This window comes from Rhea americana, unplaced genomic scaffold (genome assembly GCF_003343005.1).
Source record: "Rhea americana isolate MKP2758 unplaced genomic scaffold, rheAme1 scaffold_191, whole genome shotgun sequence".
Classification (NCBI taxonomy): Eukaryota; Metazoa; Chordata; class Aves; order Rheiformes; family Rheidae; genus Rhea; species Rhea americana.
Window position 1 is genome coordinate 99,424 of NW_028186050.1, and position 20,824 is coordinate 120,247.

The 20,824-nt window shown below is 36.5% G+C and overlaps 1 protein-coding gene across 4 annotated transcripts in view; it reads left to right on the top strand.

Annotated features, from left to right (window-relative positions):
- Positions 1-20,824, top strand: part of ARVCF (ARVCF delta catenin family member) — a 293,288-nt gene that overhangs the window by 12,460 nt on the left and 260,004 nt on the right. For all 4 annotated transcript variants that reach the window (XM_085302692.1, XM_085302693.1, XM_085302694.1 and 1 more), the window contains one exon: positions 10,333-10,401. The gene's annotated coding sequence lies outside the window, so the exon portion shown is untranslated. The remainder of the gene's footprint in view (positions 1-10,332; positions 10,402-20,824) is intronic.

Sequence of the window (20,824 nt, forward strand, 5' to 3'; positions counted from 1 at the left end):
TATGTACAGGTTTTCATGTGTTTTCATCAGGAACAAGCAGTTTAACATTGATTTATAGGGATGAATCTTACGTTGCAGAACTTGCCACAGCAATCAGTAATGCCAAAATAGGATGCAAAAGCTATTGTTGCAATGAAYTTTAAATAGATACAACATTGAGTGGAAAAGCTTTGGAACTAGAATGATAGAAAACTAAGAGCAAATTAAATCATAGAATGTAAAGATTTAATCGAAGGTTATCTGGTCCATCTTTTGCAAAATTTGTGCACATAGCACATAAAATCTTTGTTTCCAGCTGGAATGTTGTAGAGTAGCTAAGAGAGGAGACCTTGGGTTTCATTTCAGTCCTTTCTGCTAATTTTGGAACAAGCTTGTTTCAGTTGCCTCTTTCCCATTTTCATTTTTGAGTATCTTATTTCTTAAGACTTTGTTGTGCTGAAGGTAGAGACTACAGATACTGCTCCTGGGATATTGGGTGGCAAACTAGGTAACACTTGTATCATATTTTAGTAATATAGTACTTATCATAGCATTTGTCATGGTTCCYGAGTCAGCTGCAGCACTGAAACTCTTAGGTCTGGGACAGTAGTCAGAGTTCAGCACTTCCTTCCCTTTATTACGGGTAGGGAAAATACTGTTTCCTTTTCCTTCAAATATGAATTTGTATAAATGACAACCTCCATCTGCCTTGTTACAGCCAGATACCTGGCTTTGGTCTTTTAGGAGAATAAAGTAAGATACAGTAATAATTTCTGAAAGTATATCCTTGAAACTACCAGCATGCTGTATCATTTCATTGTCATCACAGAAATCTGAGCTGTACAGCGAATAAATGATTTCACACTGGAACTTCGGCAGAAGATTAGCTGTATGGGGTTTCCTTTGAATCTGGACAGTTCTGTTCTTCTACCTTTTAAATATCTTCTGCATAACATCTGYTTCCTCAACATCATTCTGCTGGTTAGAAAATTTCTCAATACTTGAATTTATTTTTATTTAGCCAGTTCATACTGATTTGTTCTTGTGCTTCAGTGGCCTTTCTTTGTCCCTAAGACTTACATGATTAGTTTATTTAGTGAGAATAGTTCCTACCCTTTTTCAGCCTTTGTTTTGCTAGGCTAAATAATCCAAGCACCTCACAGTCTCCTCTTGTAAAAGGGGCTGGCCATTCCCTGATAGTTCTCGCAGTTCATGCTCAGGCTGAGTCAATCTTTCTCTAATATGGCTCTTCAGAATGTCRAATACCAGATGCAGTTCTTCTGTTGCCATCTAGTATGGGCATATTGGCATTTGTAATTCCCCCCTCCTATAGAAAATATTTCCTATTACATCCTAGTATTAYCATTGTCCTTTTTCACAGCAGATAGTGTTGCTCTCCAAGTTACAGTATAGTTGACTAATACTTTCTTCCTTCTCTGCTGAAGAAATTCAGGTTAGGTCTACAGCTGTTACCTTTACTAAAAAAAATATTTACCTTGCAAAGGAAATTTCTTTCCCTGGAAGGAAAATTGTCTTTCTATGATAAAATTTAATATACTGTGTGTTTTGCTTTTTTCAGTCAGACATAATAAAGAGGTTTACATAAAGAACCAGGCACTGAAGATAAAGTAATAGTTTAAATAGTGAATTTCTCAACAAACATTCAAACAAATAGCCTAGAGAGAGTATACTGCTCCTTTACTCAGTAGTGGTGACATTTCTCTCTTACTAAACCTAGTATGAGAGATGATTCAACTAACGCTATTTCAGGACCATATGTCCAGAAAAGAGTGAGGGGTCTATGTGAACTTAGAGACTACATGGGGAGTGTTAGGAAAATGCTAACATACTGGCAAAAGAACAGAGAAAGTGAAGCTGTTTTCTCCAGCAGATGTGCATTATTTGGACTGAGGAAACTGCAAAAGTTGGCAATAGAAGATTTATGCACGAATAAGAGTGATGTGTATTGGCTTTTTATTGTTTTTTGCCTTTTGTGCTACAGGTTTAATACCTGTGAGATAACAAATAATTAATGCTGCATTTTGAAGGTGTTGTGTTTTACTTTATCAAACAAATATGCTACTGATCCCTGTGGTGAAAGAGTTGACAGGTACCAAATGGAGTTGTCTGTTGCAATAATATAGTTGGGTAAAGGAGGTTGAAGGCTAGAGATTCAGCCCATATGTGATTGTACCGCATGGTTCAGCAGATGATACAGAAAGCTGGACCTCTCAGAGAAAGCCTTTCTGCCCTTGAGAGGTCAAAGGAAAAAAAAATCTAGGGGGTAGTTTGCCTAGGCACTATGAAAGAGGAGGAAAAGTCATAAAAATTCCAGAATAAACACAACTATTTCCTGTGAAAAAAGCATGAAGTTTGGAGGAAAGCAGCTGGTCTCACAAAGGAGAGAGTAATTTTTGGAAGTACTAAACCAAGGTTGTATTTTGAGATTATAAAAGCTTCAAAAGAATTAATACAGATATTTTAGTGTAAGAACAGAGCTATTGAGTTTGATGTAGGCAAACTTCAGATATATAATCTATAGAAAAAGTCCTGATCCTCAAAGAGTTTCTGCATTCACATAAATTCATAAGGATAACTGATACAGAGATCTCAAACTTTATGGTTTTCATAGTTGCTCATTTAAAAAAATCAGGATTTCTTGTAGTGTCCAATTTAAGTCATCTTTTTGCTGTCTGTATTAGTATATCTGCATTTAACTATGAGACTATTATACAAAAAATGTARTTGTTTACCACTTTTGAGAGTGATRTGGATAGAACCAATACCTGTTGCTTTGCTTTTCATTACTGAAGGCATCTGAAAGGTTGACGGAATTTCCCTTACTTTTGGCAAACAGATCACAAAATCCTTATGAATACATACCAGTTGGCCTACTAAGACATCCTTCAAAGAACTAGAGGGCTTACCATATCACAGTCTTCTGACTTTAAGAAGTTTAATTAGGAGGAACCTACTAATACAACATAGCTACAGATTACAGGTGCACATAGTTTGTTGGGAGTCCGGAATGAGTATAGCTGTAATTAAAACAATAACGACCACAGCCTGAAGTAGGCTGACTGGTTTTTCTTAGAGTGCAAGATTGATTATTTAGTGACGTTAGTAGCTGCACAGGATATGAAATATTTACACCAAGCTGGAGAATTTTGATGGGGAAAATAAATCTCACAAGAAGTTCTCTTCTGGTGAATATAAAACTTAGGAATTATGCACAAATGTAACAGTACACAATTTTAGTATTAGTGTTTAACAGCTTGTTTCTTGTTTATCTCTTCCACTACAGGTGTAGTTTCACCAAATACACTTGAATTACTGATGTGTTTGAGAGCAGAATCAGGCACAGCATTGACTTCTTGGAAGACATTTGACACTTCACTGCTTCTTAATGTCCTTTTTTTCAGCAAATGTCACTTGAGACTTTTCTAATAACAACCAAAAGAATGTGCTGGTGCATTCTTGTCATTTCACATGATATTAAGTGACTGATTTCTGATAAAAATCTCGAGAGCATTGGATTTATACAGATTTTTCCTAATTCCATCTCAGAATAATTGCTTGCATATATTTTTGGAGGCAGGGCACTTCAATAGTAGATTCTTTATGAGAAACTAAGTATTTAAAATACTTCTAGATTGTGAAGTTGGAAAAAAAACATATTGGCCATGTACAATAACAAAGACAAAGAGGTTAAAAGTAGGTGAAATATCCAGGAGGAAAAACATATGCCTGCGTTGTGGATCCTTCTTTGATTAGGGAATTTAGAGCAGTCACTGGAAGATGAAGGAGTCTAACCCCATGTATTACTGGACCCAGAGGCCATACTGTGTGCATACTAATGCATGCAGGCATGTTCAATAAAATTCACAGTTATACAGCCCATTGTCATGTTCAGAACTCACTGATTTTTAAGTAGCTCCCGCTAATCTAGAATACTACAATAGGCAACACAGCCTAATATGTGTTGATGGGTACAGTTTGATTAAAATAAGACTTCTCCACAATTTGATGTGAGGGGAAAAGATTTTACTGTAAAGGGTGATTGAACACTCAAACAGGTTGCCCAGATTCTATCCTTGGAGACTTTTTAAAATGTGATTGGACAAGATCCTGAGCAACCTTCTCTAATTGACCCTACTTTGAGTAGGGGAGTTGGCCAGATATCTCCAGAGGTCCTTTTCAACTCCAACTGTTCTATGATTCTGTGAAAATAAGATATTTAATAATTGAATATCCTTCAGTTATTCTGTCTCCAATGCAAAGGGCAGAAAGTCCAGGTAACCGTTTCTGGGGTGCAAGACAATCTCATTTTATGTTTCACACTAGCAAGTATAACTCATCAGTGAATCTCCCAATGTGGGCACAGCTGTGAAGGGAGAGCTCACTAGACAGTCATGGGTCAGGCTATGTTATGGCTACAGTTCTGAGGAATCCATTAGCAGTTGCATTTATGAAACTCCAGACATGGTTCAAAGCTATTGAACTTTATATACATGGCTAAAAATACAAGAATTTTCTTTATCTGGGAAGAATGGCATCATCTATGAAAGTCCTGCTGACTAGACTAAATATAATTTACTCTTTTTACTGTGTTATATCCTCTGAAATTGACACTTATGCTCAAACTTTTGCCTTTAGTAAAATAAAGAATTTACAAAGTTTTATTTAAATTTAAAGTCTTCCCTTGTCATTTTATACAGCTGGTTTCAAACATATTGAATATCATCTTTTAATAAATTTTAGCATTACCAATAGGTGCATGTTTCTCTCATCTGTTTTGTTTCTATTTAGTATTTTGTACTTCATGAGTAATATTTGTAATTGCTTTTCTACAATGCTAGGTTAGTAACAGCAGAAAGGAAACCAYGTTTAGCTTTGCTGGAACATTTTGGCCTCTAGAGTTCCCCCCAGCCCCCCACTGTTATTACATTTGGAGTAAGAATTAACTGCCTGCTTATCTCTGTGATATTTTGATTTCCTTCTCATCCTCGTTTCTTGTTCAGTATTATTTTATAGGTTAGACTTAAGACAGATGCTAGGAAGAGTGAATCCAAGTTGATTGTAACAGACATTCTCTGACGCTGGCATGTCTGTAACTGGGAAGATGAAAACAATAGGCAGTAAATGTTTTGGACAAGCTGAAAGGAGTTGCTAAAATAATTCACCATTGTCTTGTCTATTAGGCTGGATAAACAAAACAAAAATGATTTCCTTTTATTTATGCACATTTTTCAGTAGCCTCAGGAATTGCTGTGTTGTTGTATGTGATGCTGTCTAGAGCTGTATTTCTGCTAAGCACTTGCTTTTGTCAACATACTTAGTGTTACCCTCTCTCACTTTTATCCATACAGTCCTCCTGTAGTGCATGGAYTGTCGTAGCTAGGTCTTGGGACTGGGAGATCTGTGCTTGGTTTTCATCTATATAGCTGGTCTGTATTAAAGCACCTAGAGGATATCTTTGTAACATTAAAATAAATGCTCTTAGACCCTGTTTGAAATCTTTTATCTGTGAAACTGAGTTATCTGATGAGAATGTTTTACTCATCTCATGAGGACAAAGCCAGAGCTGTTAAACGTGTGACCAAACAGTTTTGGAACCAAGTTGCCACTTCTAGCAGCAATAGAGGGTCGTACCCTTGTCAGCCAGCATTGGTTCAGCATAAGGTTCCAGCCAGAATTGTCTGCATTTTGCCTAGAGCTGTTTTTTAGGAGACCTTCACCCTTTACTATGGTGGGAACTGCTAATATGGTGGGTCTTTTGAATATTTATAAGAGACTTATTAAGATAGTTTAGCTCAGTTGGTTAGAGCATGATGCCGCTAATGCCAAGGTTGCGGGTTCAGTCCCYGTGTGAGCTACGCTGAGGGTTGGGCTAGATGATCTCCAGAGGTCCCTGCCAACCTTACCATTCTATGATAGTCCTTACTGCACTTGTTCAGAGTATATACTCATTAGTTTTCAATAAGTGCTCTGGTAGAAAGAAGTTTGTTCAAGTTCATGACAAGCCCTAGATTAAGTACTCTTTTCCCATAATTTTTTTCCTCTCCTTAATGGTGTTAAGCCGTGTTACTTACTTGGCAAATTAAAAATACAACTCTACTTTTACTGATGTTTTGGTTTCAATGTTGGCTTGGTTCCTGAGAARTTCAGACCTTTTGAGACCTTGAGCTTGGCAGACTAAACTTTTCTAACAAGGTTATAAATGAAGCCTGGAAGGCTTGTTCCTTCGTGTTGCTGCTTCACTTCCCTATTGTTGTGCAGCAGAGCTGAACAAAAGGGAATCCAAAACCACAATACATCTACATCCTGTGTAACTTTAAGAATATTTGAGTTCAAAAGGTTAGTGACATGTTTTAACACCAGGTGATTATCATAAGCTCATATGTTCATATTTTTGCAGCAAACACTTCACTTGATTACCTCTCCAGGTCCCTTAGAAATCATAACCTGATTGCTGTGCAATGAGAAGTCTTAGAGATTATCACTGTAAAAGCAGTCATGACCCAAAATTCATAGYGGCAATTAAGTATCTGCATGGTCTCAGTTCTTTTGAGATTCCACCTGTTACTGTTGTATGTAGGGAAAACACCTTTCGGTTAAATTTGAGGGTTTTTTTCCCTTTGTGGACTCTTTTGCATCTTCTTTCGTTCCAGCTTCAATAGTGTTCTGTACATCTCTTCTGGATGTAACACTGGCTGTTGTCATTGACCAGGGGTCACTCCATCTTTCCTGAACACARCTTTCTTCTAGGTTGTATGATTTTCAACAAAGTGCTGTAATCAGTTAGTTGTAATTGAAGACTGATCTCTGTTGGGGAGGGGGGTGTTGTTGTTCTGCTAGATAAAGTTCATTTGATAGCTACTCACATTGAAATCAAAATGCATTTGCTTGCTTGTAGCCTTTGAATAGACTGAATAGTTCCAATATCTCATGTGCTGACAAAAATCAGAAACTGATTTAAATGTGAAGAAATGTATTTGAAGAGGGAGCATTACCCCAAAATCTGCTGTTCTTTGCATTGAATGAGAAGGTTCTCCAGCCTTTTAGAGAGGTTTACAAATGGTGTGGAGGAAAGCAAATTTATTGTCTCTTGGCTTAAACTGGCTAACCAGGGGCTTCAATTCCATTAAAACTCTTGCTGGAGATCCCTCAGACTGGAAGAAAGGTTGAAAACAGTTGATAACTTTCTCTAAATTAACACACCACTGGTAACTGTACCCACAAAAAAAGTGGTGAAGTATTTATCTTTTTATTTAATCAGCTAGGTGTGTTTAATTCATGTTAGAATTTCATATGTGGCAAAATAACTTGTATCTTAAACTTTGAAAATTCAAGCTTCCTTATTAAGACCGTGTGTGATCTACTTTACCCCTATCAGAATCGTGAGCTCCCTTCTCCTCCTGGTCTGCCACTTCGACTCATGAAATAATGAGTCTGTTAAGGTGACAGAAAATTGTTGCTAAAAGGAGAAACAAGAATACTGAAAACATGTTGATAATGTGAAATTTGTGAGTCTGGTCAGCACATTTGGTTCCAGAAAGGATCATACTGTTTCAGTTCTTGCTAAGTAGATGGGCCTGCATTTTTGCTACTCTGTGCATGAAGTTGCCTTTTTTCAGGAACAAAATGGGAAAATGAAAAACTTTAGCTCTTGAAAATGGAGGCTGAATAAAGCCATGGTAGTGATTGTTGTGAAACTTAGTCTRCAGTGACTTTCTCAACTCTCTGACAGTATTTGTCATCACAGGATTTAGAGTCCTCAGRTTGGAATTGCTACAGCTTTCCTGTGAATAATATCTATTTGTGTGCTGCCTTACTAGCTCCTGGCTCTGTCATAAGGGACTCGTGTGCTCGTTTAGATGTTCTAGGTGATTCCCTTTTCAATTAATGGTGAAGGTCTTTGTCTGGTAAGGATCTCCTATATGGTTCCAATTTAGAAATGAAGACCAAGTATATTGTTTTAAAGCTTGTAATTTCTAAAACAGCCTTAACTTCCTGATGTTAGACTTGCATCTCAGTGTGTGCATATGCGTGTATTCAGTCTAATTGTACACTACAGAAAGGCCATATTGTGGCTAGTCCAATGCTAAATAAAGGGTTGATACCAGCAGCTCACTTCTGCCCTTAGTGGACTCCTGTAGGGGACACCAATGGTAACCTTGCAGAGTCCTGAGCAGTGGTATTTAAGAAGCAGCTTGTCTGTACTTCTGTGATGTGACAGTCAAAATGGGATCAAAGAAATAAATGAAAACTTTAATTTTTAAAAGCTTGAAAAGGTCCAACATGAATAAGGACTTCATTATCTTCAGTGGATATTGTTCCTGCTCAAGAGTTTATGGAGGCATAATAAAAACAATAGAATAGAATTGTAGGCACAATGTTAAATCTAATGTTTCATCATACTACTGAAAATATGAATTAAGAGGTTTGCAATTCAACTTTTTCAATGAAWTTTTTTTTGATTTTTTTTTAATAGGCTATACATTTTCACAGATTTTTTTTAATATGAGATTTTAAGAACTTCACTTGAAAATGGAAGGTCTTAAAGTGGGTCATGCAGAATTGCCATGCTTCTTAAAATGGCCCTTCTAAAATTATTTTTAACATTTACTGCAATGTTTTAAAACTTAACCAAGTTATTGACTTTTTTTCCTCTGTAATATGCCCCTACTGATGTCTGTTTAATATTGTTTCTGATTATTATCACTGTTTGCATTCCTTTTTGATTAAAATAAATGGTGTGTATATTACATTTTTGGAGAAAATTGTTTAATAGGGCTCAGCAGGTTAAGTCTGAATTGCTAATAAAAATGAGACTTTGGGGGGAAAGCCTTGCCTGAGGTTGGATTTGTACTGATTCCATGCATTTCTTCTGACTATATCATCTCCTTCAGTGCTGTTTCTGGAACAACATAACCCTTTTAATGAAATTTCATTTTGTGACTAAATGAATTTCCATGTACGTGCTTCACTTGCTAGTATGTTTTTTGATGGCATTTCTCCTTTGTTCTGCGGTACTTAAAAGTATTTTACTTATCAGAGCTGAAGATAAATAAAGCATCCTGTTTACTAATTAGATAAATTTTCATCAACCACCATCCTGAAGGCATTGGAATTGCTATATTAAGACASAGTGTTGCTTTATAATTTGTAAATTATGAAATGAGACAGAAAAGTTACCATGGAGGGTAAAGGCACGTACTGGGAATACTTGGCTTTTGTAAGATAGCTAAACACTGACTGGCTTACAAGAATTGGGGGGGGGGGGAGATAAAAAATGCTTAATTTTTTTTTTCCAAGTTTTTCTTTAAGTTTCTCCATAAAAGCCGCCTGCAGTTATCTTTCTTTGTATTTTCTAGGTCTCTTAAATTTATCAGTTTGTATGGTAGAAAAGCYATTTCTCCCATCTCTTCATTCTCTGAGTGGCAGTCATTTGTTACTGATATTTGTGGGTTCAGTTTAGCCCCTGTTTGTGAGCAGTCTTTGAACTGGAAAAAAGGAGAAAAACTAGTTAGTTGTGATACTGATAACATAAATTACTGCCCATAGGAGACATGCTGTATGTAGGCACAGCKGTCCTACAAATCCAGTCTAACGGATAGTAGAGGGACTGATGGTCAGTGGTGCTTTGGTGCTTTAGCACTATAGTGGTATAGCTACTGTTAGATATATGCACTTTTCTGTTTTGTGTGACTTGCCCGGTATTTAATGATAAACAAGAACTCTATAGTACTACCATGCAAGCATCTATAATTTTATTTTCAAAATTCTGTTACAGAAATCAGGAATTTAAAGTGAGTTTATATCCAAGGTCAAATAAAACTTACCTTCTTTTCTTGTAACACAAATCCTGGTAGCTCAGCAATATTCTGGATTAGATGAAGATGCACTTCCAACTTCCAGCATATATATGGAATCAGATATATTTGTAGTTTGGAAGCAACGATAAGTAGAATATTTGAAAAGCTATGATCTTTAGGCTCCTTTTTCCTTTAAAAAGAAAAGTTGATCAAGATTTTGCAAAGATAGTGTTTGTGCTCTTGCAGGAAAAAATAATAAATTTAATGCCTTGATCTGAAAAATTACTACTTTCCCTTTAATTTCTGTGAGTAAGAAAATACTCTTGTAGGTATAGATGAAACTATGGTTCAGTGTAATTACTCTTTTACATTGGTGGCAAAATTACAAGTGAAAACAAAGTATGTTCCTTAAAACACTATGTTTAATTACATACTTGTGGTTCAAGAAAATATGTGATGTTTATTGGTATCTTTCTTGTAGCAAGACTGACAAAGTTTCTATTCAGAGTTTGATCCATTTCTTATGTTTTTTCAGCGATATCTATATGTTTGAATTCTCCTTTATGAACAAGGGAAGAGGGCTAACAACCTGCCTGAACAAGTGGTAAGAGTTGTCAAAATTTCATTAAGTACATTTTTTTTAATTACCTACATGTTTTCATGTTTATGAAGTCTAGAAAGCAAGATGGTTACTGTTTTACTCCTTGCCTTTTACTGTCATTCTTTAGCCAACAATAAAGTGATGAAAGACTAAAATCATTTTCTAGTCTGTAGTGGTCTTTTTCTCAAACAGTAAAGCCATTGAACTGAATATAGTTAAAATATGCAAGAGTTTGAGTCAGTCTCCTTGGAACACCAAAATATCATACAAAAATAAATGCCTATATCATCAAAATGTATAATGGTTATCTGCATATAATAGAACTGCAATAATATAGTCTCCAAAATTTCATAAATGAATGTTTTCAAAATGTTTTGTTCTGCTGCTGTCCTGCTTTTAGACAAGAGGTGAACTGGCTCCCCACCTCCTCATGCTTGCTCTCAGGTTCTCAGTTCTGTGTTCAGTTGTGCCATCAGACTTCATTTGAGATTTTTTTGATTTGCCTACACAGAAGGAGGGGGGATGCTACCCATGACTACAAGGGTATTCCTGCCTGGACAGAGAGGGGTTTGTGAGTTCTGGAGTCAAAATATTGACTGCTTATTAGTGTGATTAGAAAGAGAGTGATTCAGCTAGGAATCTAGATGGTGTGATTTGTCTGTGGCATGTGAATGTAACAAAGGCGTAAACTCAATGGTTATCTACTTGTGAGATGGGAGGTGTGGCTTTCTGCAGCACTTTACCCTTTCGCTGTTTTACCCTTTCTAAGCGAAGAGTTGTAATATACCGTCAGCGTAATCAAAATCTAAGTGATTTATGAATTTGTGTGAATTCTGATGAGCTGAGGAGCCATTCCTGAGATAACTAATCAGATGGAAGTTTCCTTATGCGAGGAAAAGCCATCTATATCAGTGCCTTGAAATAAAGGAACATAGTTCAAAAGTTTAGTTAAAAATGACTAAGACCAGAAGACAGCTGAACTTTTAAAAAGAAAAATAATCCTTTAATATTCTCTTTCTAACTGGGTTTCAGAGAAATTAGAATTTTGGATGAAGGGGAGGAATACAGTTGCCATAGTACAAGGAAAACTGCTTCTTAATATCTAAACAATATGTATGAGGTGCAAGAGTTTTTACGAGAATTTTCACTCTGAAATTCATCCTGAGGTGAAATTTGTATCATTTAGAACACAGGAAAATAACTGCAGAGGATGAATGGGAATAAAGTGACAGGAACTAGAAAGAGTTTTTCTCTTGCCCAACAGCCTCAGTATATGTTCAAAATTAGGAAAAAGTACAGACTCTATAGCAATGGCAAATTAGAGGCTGTGTGTGGATACATGAACAACCTATTATTATTCTGGGGTGTATTTGTGAACTAAGGGAATCGACAAGTTTGAAAAAGTTCCTGCTTCTCCTGCACTGAAGGAAGAGTAGGAATTGTGGGATCATTACCAAAGTTATTTTTCATAGAGCTCATTACTAAAGCTGATCTTTTTGTTTTGTTTTGTTTCAGTTTTTGTTTCAGGAGTGGGGTGCACTCTATACTTGCTTTAAAGAATATGTCACCTTTAATCAGAAGAGCCATATCAGAAAGCCTGACAATGCTTTCAATTTATTGTTTGTCAGTCGTGGAGTATGTTGGTTAGCTTCTTTAGAAATGCAACTCATTGGCTCAGCCTGCTCCCTTATAAAATAATTCTAGGTTTATTTTGATTGGTTATTGGTTGGTGACTCCATGATAAAGTAGAATTGCATTCTTCTCAAACCATGGACATCTTGATGGAAAATCTGAAAAGCTGGAGCCATTTGGACCTCCTCTTACTGTGTTTTTTCATATTGTGTGCAAAGGTTGGTCAGGACACACCCAGTGCCTTCTTATCTCTGCATTACATTACTTACAGGCTAAGTCGGATGACTTGCTCTGTGTATTGTATGCCTGAGAATTTTATCATGATTATGTTGCTATGGTCATACAAGCCTCTAAACTTGCTGATGAGATTTAATTTTGCCTTCATTATCATCCACACAACTCTAGTGCTTTGAATAGTCTTTAAAAAGGGATGTTGGATGCTTAGGTACAATATGCATGGATTTAGTTTCATATATTTGTGACAGTATCATTTGGAATCACTTTAGAATTCTTAATTAAAAATAGTTATTGCTAATTGTTTGAAAATCCTGGAGAACTTGCTTTGGTGCTGCTTATGGCCTGATTGATGATCAGGTGGTCTGGTCAGCTGAACAGTTGAACACCTCTTAGCTTGTATGAGGCCTGCATTGCAAACCACTGTGTCTATGTGAAARGAATGACTGGATATTCAAGTGTGCCTCATCCTACAATCATATATGGATCAGCATATTAATATTGAAAACAAACATGTAACTTCTGATCCTTAACAAGATCAAAATATGAGTTTTGCTACTGATTGACCAAAATAGAAACAAGGTTGAACTATGACTGTGAATAATACTCCATTGAGTTATTTCAGCACTCGGAAAGACAGAAGCTGTATCTAGGTATGTACACCTAATATTTAAACTGAACCAAGGTGACTTTCAATACTTTCAGTAGTTCTGGGTTCTCTCATTTGCTGGTGTTTTATAGGGAGTAACTGTTGAGGATATAATTTTGTGTCTATCAAGATCATCATGATCATAAGTTCATTACTCATTCTTAATGAAAGAATTACTGTTCTTCCATAAAATATTTGACAAGTTTATGAAGCAAAAGACAGTTCATAATGTAAACATTACTGAGAATAATACCTTGTATGTCTGTCAATATCATTATGAGGCTGTCATTTCACTTAAAAAGTATTAATGATTAGGACTTAGCAGGTTTATATGGAAGGTTACTAGGGCTTTTTTGTGCTATTTTGCAAATAGAACAAAGGAATTAATTGATCTGAAGTCTGTACTATATTCTGAACTACTTCTGCGAATGAAATCTGTGTTTCCTGACTGCCCAGCCTTTCTGGTCAATGCAGTGCCACTTTCCTATCATTGATAGTGATTATGAACCAGTTGTTTTATTTACCATTTTTAATGTCTCTCTAGTATTCTAAATTGAAAAAACAAACAGAACCCTTTTCAGTTCTCCAGCCTTATTTCTAGACAACTCTTCAAATTAATACTTTTAGCTTCCTAAATAAGAAATAAGACTGTTGTATACTCAAAGCTCTAAGAAATCAACTGGCTAAAAGTTACAAGAAGATTTCTTTATGTATTTGGACAGACTTACAAGGAATAGAAACATACAATTTAACTTCCCTGTAAGATCTTTGCTGGCATATTCCCTGAAGCCATATTGAATTTCCTCATGTGGATCCAATTGGGAGATTGAGAGTTTAGCATTTAGTCTGTACTTCCGTAAGAAGAGTCATGGTAGGCCTTCTTAGTATTCATTCAGTGCTCCAGGAGACATCTCTGGCAATACTGGAGTAATATTGGCATGGTCTATTAAAACTACAGTGAATAAAACTTTAAGACCCAATCTCTTGATTTACATTTCTTACAGCAACATATAATAGAATCTGCAAGGCATAAATGTTGGACGAATTGGCTCCTTTTATTTAGTTCCATTAAAGCCCTTTCCAAGCAGATAAAGGAAACTTGCATAATGAAAAGAATTAGACAATAAATATAAAGCATTATCCTAGAAATACCTCATTTGAAAAATACCAGTTCCTTATTAGGTCCCTCTTACAGACATATCTTCTTCAATTAACTTTAAATGGCAAAAACTGATATGGATGTAATGTGAGTGCACCCATTCTGCAACTGCTGCACCAATACATGGTGACTGTTTTTAATTGATGTTTCTTCTTTCAAGTCTTAAATATACATTATAAGAGGGGACAGGCAATTTTATTTGCCTTTGCTTTGTTAATGTGTTGTATTTTCAGTATTAAGCTCCCATTGGAAATACTTTCAAAACATTCCTTGGAAAAAACTTTGTTTGTTAAACATTTATTAAGTGTTGCTTTCCTCTCCCTTACCCCTGCCTTAAGGCTATATATTGTGTCTAAATTGGTGCCATTGGCTTGAATGGGGACATTTCCAGAACAGTGATCCAAAAGTTACTTGCAGCTTAGCAGGAGAAACCTGTTGATCATCAATAAGAGTTCTGCTAGAGCTTTTTTCCCTTGTGCATCTTACCAGCTTTCTAAAGGAAGATGTTTCAAGTTTGCTGTGTCAGAGTTTCATGTTCCTGACATTACTATATAAGTGTGTATACACAGGTGTTTTTAGAGCCTGTTTTAAACTTTATCTGTCAGCCTTGCCTTTTAGATTTAAAGCTGAATTTTCCCTCCATCTGGAGGAACAAAAGGGACCTAAGCCCTGCTATGCCTCGGAAGCTGAGAGCGTTGTTTGTTCCTCCTCTCCTCCCTGGCCAAAATTCCAGTGATTTTGTTGGAGCTTTAGCATCGCCCACATCAATACAAAGGGAAACTTTCTTTCTTGCAGCTGTTACGTGCCTTTGCAAAGATGGGCCTTACACATTCCTGTTTAGGGATGTGAGGGCCTATGCATCCCATTAAAATGATTATTAGAATGTTCTTCTGTTGAAATTATCTTCAGCAGGTTCCTCCTTCTAATTAAATTGTAGCATATTATATGGTAGTTTCTTCTTATTTTTCTGAAGTGTTTCTCTGCTTAAGCTAACTGTAAAGGATCAAAATTGATAGTTACCTCAATGAGCTGCAAGACAGAAGATTGAGTTCTTAATACTGTAATGGATCAGCTCTTCTGGTTTTGAGAATTTTTTCTGAGTGCTTGGCATTTGTGAAAATATTTGTTAAATTTTTTCCCCAAGTTATATATACAATGAAGTTATTTTAGCACAAAGGTTTAATACTTTTGTTAGTTGACAAAGCTAGAGTTTTCAGCTTTCTCAGAGGAAGTCTGGGCTTGGTTTGGTAGTTGCGTGTGGATCTCTGGGTGTTTATAGGATGGGGCAGCACAAAGGCTAGATGCTTTCTAGCATGTGTTAATGCAGTAACGTATCTTTCAAGAAGTGTGCTTTTTCACAAAGCTGATTTTGGAAATGGGAGTTTGAAAACAGCTTTGTCACATATGCAATCAGAGAGAGGAGAGAAAGACTTAAACATTTCAACTAAGATTTTGTGAAAATAGCCTACTATGTGAGTGTTTACAAACTAGTAAACTAGTCTTTTCATGCCTGTTGGACAGTAAAGATGACTTGAACAGTGTTTCCTGTTCCATGAAACACGTTAACTCAATTTGTTGTTTTGAACTTAGGTACTGAATTGCATGGAATATACTTGATAAAACCCACTGGTCACAGATTATGAATCAGGAGTGTTCAATGTGGTACCAAATGAAAGCGTCGAGCGTGCAGTACGGAAAAACCACCAAGTGAGACTGGGAGTACAGTTTCTGTAGTTGGAAATACTCTTCTTGTTGATTTAAGAGAGATCAGAGATTAATCCACTCTCTCTGTTTACAGACAACTGTATTTTTTGACATGACTGTGGTGCTTGGGAAAGGGCCTCTTAACAACTGCAGTATTGACTTTATCATGCTTTGTTGCAGTCAGTCCTGAGGGAAAGAGAATTGTTGGTTTCCTGGTACAGTGACTCAGTGGTATGTGGTGAACACCATCTCATTCCTGTAGGTCCTGACTTCTAGCACTTCTTGACTGAAAAATACTTACTTTGCTGGAGCTGGATCTGATAACACTGTCATAAGTTGTTTCCATGTTTAGGAGTTTAAGCTTATTGCATATACTTTCGGGAAACTGCTATGTGTGTTCGCAGTACTCAGTAATTAAAAATAAAAAAGTACTATTCATCCATTTGACTAATATTAGGGCCCCAGATCTGGAGGTATACAGCACTATCATAAGCAGACCTTCTATAATAATCTCTGTCAGTGAGATTGTAAGATAAATGCTGCTTTGTCACTCCTTTCAGAACTAAGAAAACTCTTCTGATTTATTGGATTTATTCCAGACTTAAGCCACTGTTAAGAGCATGTTGCTGCTGTGTAAACACATTCTGCCAGCAGGTGGAAATATATATACAACTCATCCATTGACTTATTTCTGTCTTTGGCTGGCTGGTTTCTCTCCCTTCTAAGCGCTGAAGCTATAGATTTGTGAAAATGCTACTTAAGATTTGCAACATACTAGATCTTGCTGTGCGAAAATTTAATTCAGCTCTCTCTTTTTTTTTTTTTTTTTAATAGACTCCTAACTGCTCTTGGACCTCCCAGGCACTCCATCCTTTTGCTATAAGATTGTCATTGAGACCTTTCTTTACCCAGTTAAGTGTAAAGTAAAAAGCAAAACCAAAAATTGTTCAAATAGGCCTAAGCAATATTTCCAATACAAAATAAAAGAGGATAAGAATGAGGTAATTAGTCATTAAGTATGAGAGGTTGATACTTCCCTGTGCAAAATACTTACCAGCAACGAAATAAAGGAAATAAAAGGCACAGAGAAGGGAATAGAGCTGTCTAGAACCAGAGGAGCAGGTTATCATTGGAGGAAGATCTTTTCCATTGGTCTGATGTTACTGAATTTGAATTGTATATCAAGGCAGATTAGGAAAGGAATTTACTTTGAAAAGGTCGGACTTGTCACTACATATATTCTTTCTTATCTCTCCTCCTCACCCCCATCAATGCAGTTACCATTTTAGGCCTTATCTATGAGTCGAAAGCGTATCCTGAAGGAGATAAACCTGAAGCCAATAAACTGTTCCTAGGTAATGCTGTGGTCTTGCAAAGCTCACCTCCAAAGCGACGTCTCAGCTTAAGGACAAAGTACCTTTCTGTAAGCAAAGACGACTGTGATGATGGGAAGGAAATACATACACGTTTGTCTGTGTGCGAAAGCTACTATGGATTAAGCTAGAGTATGAATTTACATTTTGCYGTTGTTGCCTGTGCTTTCACGCTCTTCTGAGAGATAAAGATAGGGAGTGTAGGACAGATTTTTTTWAAAATTGGGCCAGTTTGGGGGGGTGGTTTTGTTTGTTTTTTTKGGGGGGGGATGTCATGCATGAAACAAACTCACTGACTCCTCTATGTAGAGGAGGCTGTAGATATTTGTATGGTATTTTTATGACAAGCCATAACAATTCATGTTATTTGTAGCAGTAGTAGTGAAAAGTATTTAGAACAGCACATTTTATTACACATATTCTGAAACTGGCTTTTATGATCTGAGCCTCTTTCTAGATGTTCAGGAACTTTTGGGCAGGAACAAGTTGTTGCTGTTTAACACGAGCTAGAATTCTTTTTGCTGTAATTTTCACCTCTTCCCATAACAACAGGTTCTTAGTTTTCAGGGAGTGTAGATTTTAACTCCTAAATTCCTCAGTTGGCTCAAATGAGTAGACTAGTGTTGCCTGGAAGCAGGGTTCATATGTGGTATATACAAGAGCGGTGGACTGGATAATATTAGAAGATCTTCCATTTCAGTGGAGCTCTCATGCAAGTACATGTGGTCAAGATACAGGAGTGAAAGGAAAATGCACTTTACAGATGCTTCAGAATGGTCTGTGCATGTGTGGGAACCTTTTAATCTTAGGAAATTGATGGCAAGAATGGCATTAAACTCGCTTGTCATTAATCCTTATTCTCCTCACTGAAATTTGACTCTATTAGCAGTAATTTGGAAGAAATAAGGAGCTTTTACAAAGATCACTATAGGCAAAGCTATCTATTGTGACACAGCTGCAAAACTTAACTTGTTTTGATTTATAGATTTTGAATTAACTGTTTTCCATAAATGAGTGTTACTCTATGGAATCCTTTGCAAATACCTTCAAGAAACACTTTCAGAAAATACGAATAGTTGTATGCAGTCTATYGAATAGAAACTGGGGAGTCTAGACTTTCTGAAAGATAAGAATGTTGAATTGCGGTTAATATTGTATCTTCATTAGAATACTAATTGCATGTGAGGATGATCTTTCCTAATGAGGTTGTAGTTAATACAAATTTTCTCTAGCTTTTTGGTGGTGAACTTGTTAACTATTTGATTTCAGTTTGGAATTCAGTACTAGTCATGCCATGGTGGCAGAGTAGAACGTATTTATATTTTAGTTGAAAATAACTGATTATGGAAGCAATGTTTACTTGTTAGCGTTTACCTAAGATCAGAATCAGATCTTAGCTTTGCATTTGAGGTCAAGGTTTGCCTGCTATTTCCACTATGATAAAATAACTATTATATGGTAAATGGTTTCCATTATTTATTATGATAGGATGGAAAGTCAGGTTCTCAGCTCCACCAGAGAACCGTGGAATAATCGAGAAGGTAATAGGTGAGCTACCTTCAATGCAGTTCTTCAGTATTAAAAGCTGGGTAGGTCCCTGAGGAAGACAGGGGAAGCCTTCTCAGAGGCACTGATGCTTGATGTTTAAATGAAAGCAATCTCTAGAAAGCAGTTTGGAAGGCTATCCATTGCAGTGTGCGTCTTGATGCTGGTGGAAGCAGGAGATGGAAGTGTAAGTCTGGATTTGTTCACCAAATGGCTAGAAAAGCACTTCTGTTAAAGAGTGACACTTGTAAAACTTCTGCCTTTCAGTTTGTACTGAAGCTATGTTGAAAAAAGCTAAGTATAGAAGACTCATTGCATTTTGAGGCTAACATACTGCATCTATTTCGTGCCTTTAATCACAGCAGATTCCATTGTGAATTCTCGAATTTTGGAGYGCTTGCTGATAGATGTGTCATGTCAGCTGACCTTCAGGCTCAGCAAATTACCGACTGTTCTTGGAGGGGTGCATAATTTTTCAGGAATGGAAGGAGAGAATTATGTGCAAACAAGAAACTATGAGAAAAATACCTTTACTCACAATGGAATTTGTCAAGCAGACACACATGTGCCATGGAGTTGTTTGCACTTGCAGTTAGCTAACCTGCCTCTTACAGCTCAGCCGAAGTGCGAAAGCCTCTGCCTTCCTTCTTTCCTTGTAGCATAACTAGAGGAGAGGCGGATACTGCGTAGCCTGGTGTGTTTGGTGCCTTATCAACACCGTGAGCTGATCACACTCTGCTTAACTTGTGAGAAGAGACTGCTCGCAGCATAACACGGTTCTTTTCTCTCCTTTTTTTCTTCCCCTCTCTCTCTTTCCTCTCTTTGCTGCTTGTTAAATATTACAGCTATTTCTTTTGCCTGAAAGAAAAACAGGATTGTTTCTCTGTCTCTTCTGACCAGGAGACCCAAGGGGCTTCTTTTCTAGCACATGGCAATTTCTGGTTAACAATATCCTCAAATTAAATTTTGTATCTTGGTCCCAAATACAATCTTTTTTTTATTGTGTAAACATTCACTAACTTCTGCATAKAAAGCATTTTCTTACAACTTTGAAGAAGACGGCGCTTGAGACCAGTAGCTATAGATTTTCATTATTATTATTGTTTTCTTTTTAAGCAGGTTATTTTGGTACAATGAATAATGAAGTCCATCCTTAGTCAGAAGCACCTGATAAAGTGTTAACTAAATAATTAATACTGCATTAAAATCTATGACTAAAATAGTAAGTTTTTAATGTGATTTAGGTAAAACTGTAAAATACAGTAGTAATTATATTTTCTTGGTCCAGTAAGTCAAGGTAATTGGAAGGAGAGCAGTGCAGAAGAGACTGACATTTTGTTTTGTCATATTCTGACCGTGGGGTATTTCAGAATAGTCTGAGTTCATTAAAAGGCAGATTTTGCTGGAAGGGATAAATGCAGGATTGTGTTTGTCAATTCATAATAGGAGTGGAATTTCGTTAGCACTACTATTCATTTGTGTTGTGGGAAGAAGAGTAAAATAGATTCTCATTGACTTAAAATGTCACTGTTAATTCTGGCTCCTGGAATTCTCTGCAGTTGTTTGGCTGGGTATGTGAAAGAAAGTGGGGCTGAATATGTGAAAGAAAGTAGTCAGCCCAGTTTTTTTAATTAGGATTCTTGGGGTTTGTGTGGTTTTTATATTTGTTTTTTGTTCTCATTTAATGTTGTGCCTTTTTTTTTTTCTTCTAACACCCAGGCTGTCATTGCTTTCTGATAGAGCTTCATTTTTATTTTTGTAATGCAAACTGTTCTCTCAATTGTAAAAGCAGAATTTGTGGTGCCTATACTCTTATACCATCCTGGCCTCTTATCTCTTGCAAAATCCTTGGTCTAGCCAACCTTATGTTTAAATGATTATTTTACCCAGCGACTGGCTAACCTTTCCTCAGTGTTTCTCTCAAACTTCTGTTTATTCTCTTCTTCAGAGAGAGATACAACAAATTTGTATATGCCTTTTTTTTTTCATGCTCTCATATTCCATCATCTGTTCCATCTTCTTCAGCCTTGTTCCTAGTCACAAATTTTGATATACTCCATATAGGGCATGGTTTGAAATAGAAGTCTACATGCTGGGAGAAAGATTTTTGTGACTTTTTTCTTTTTCTTT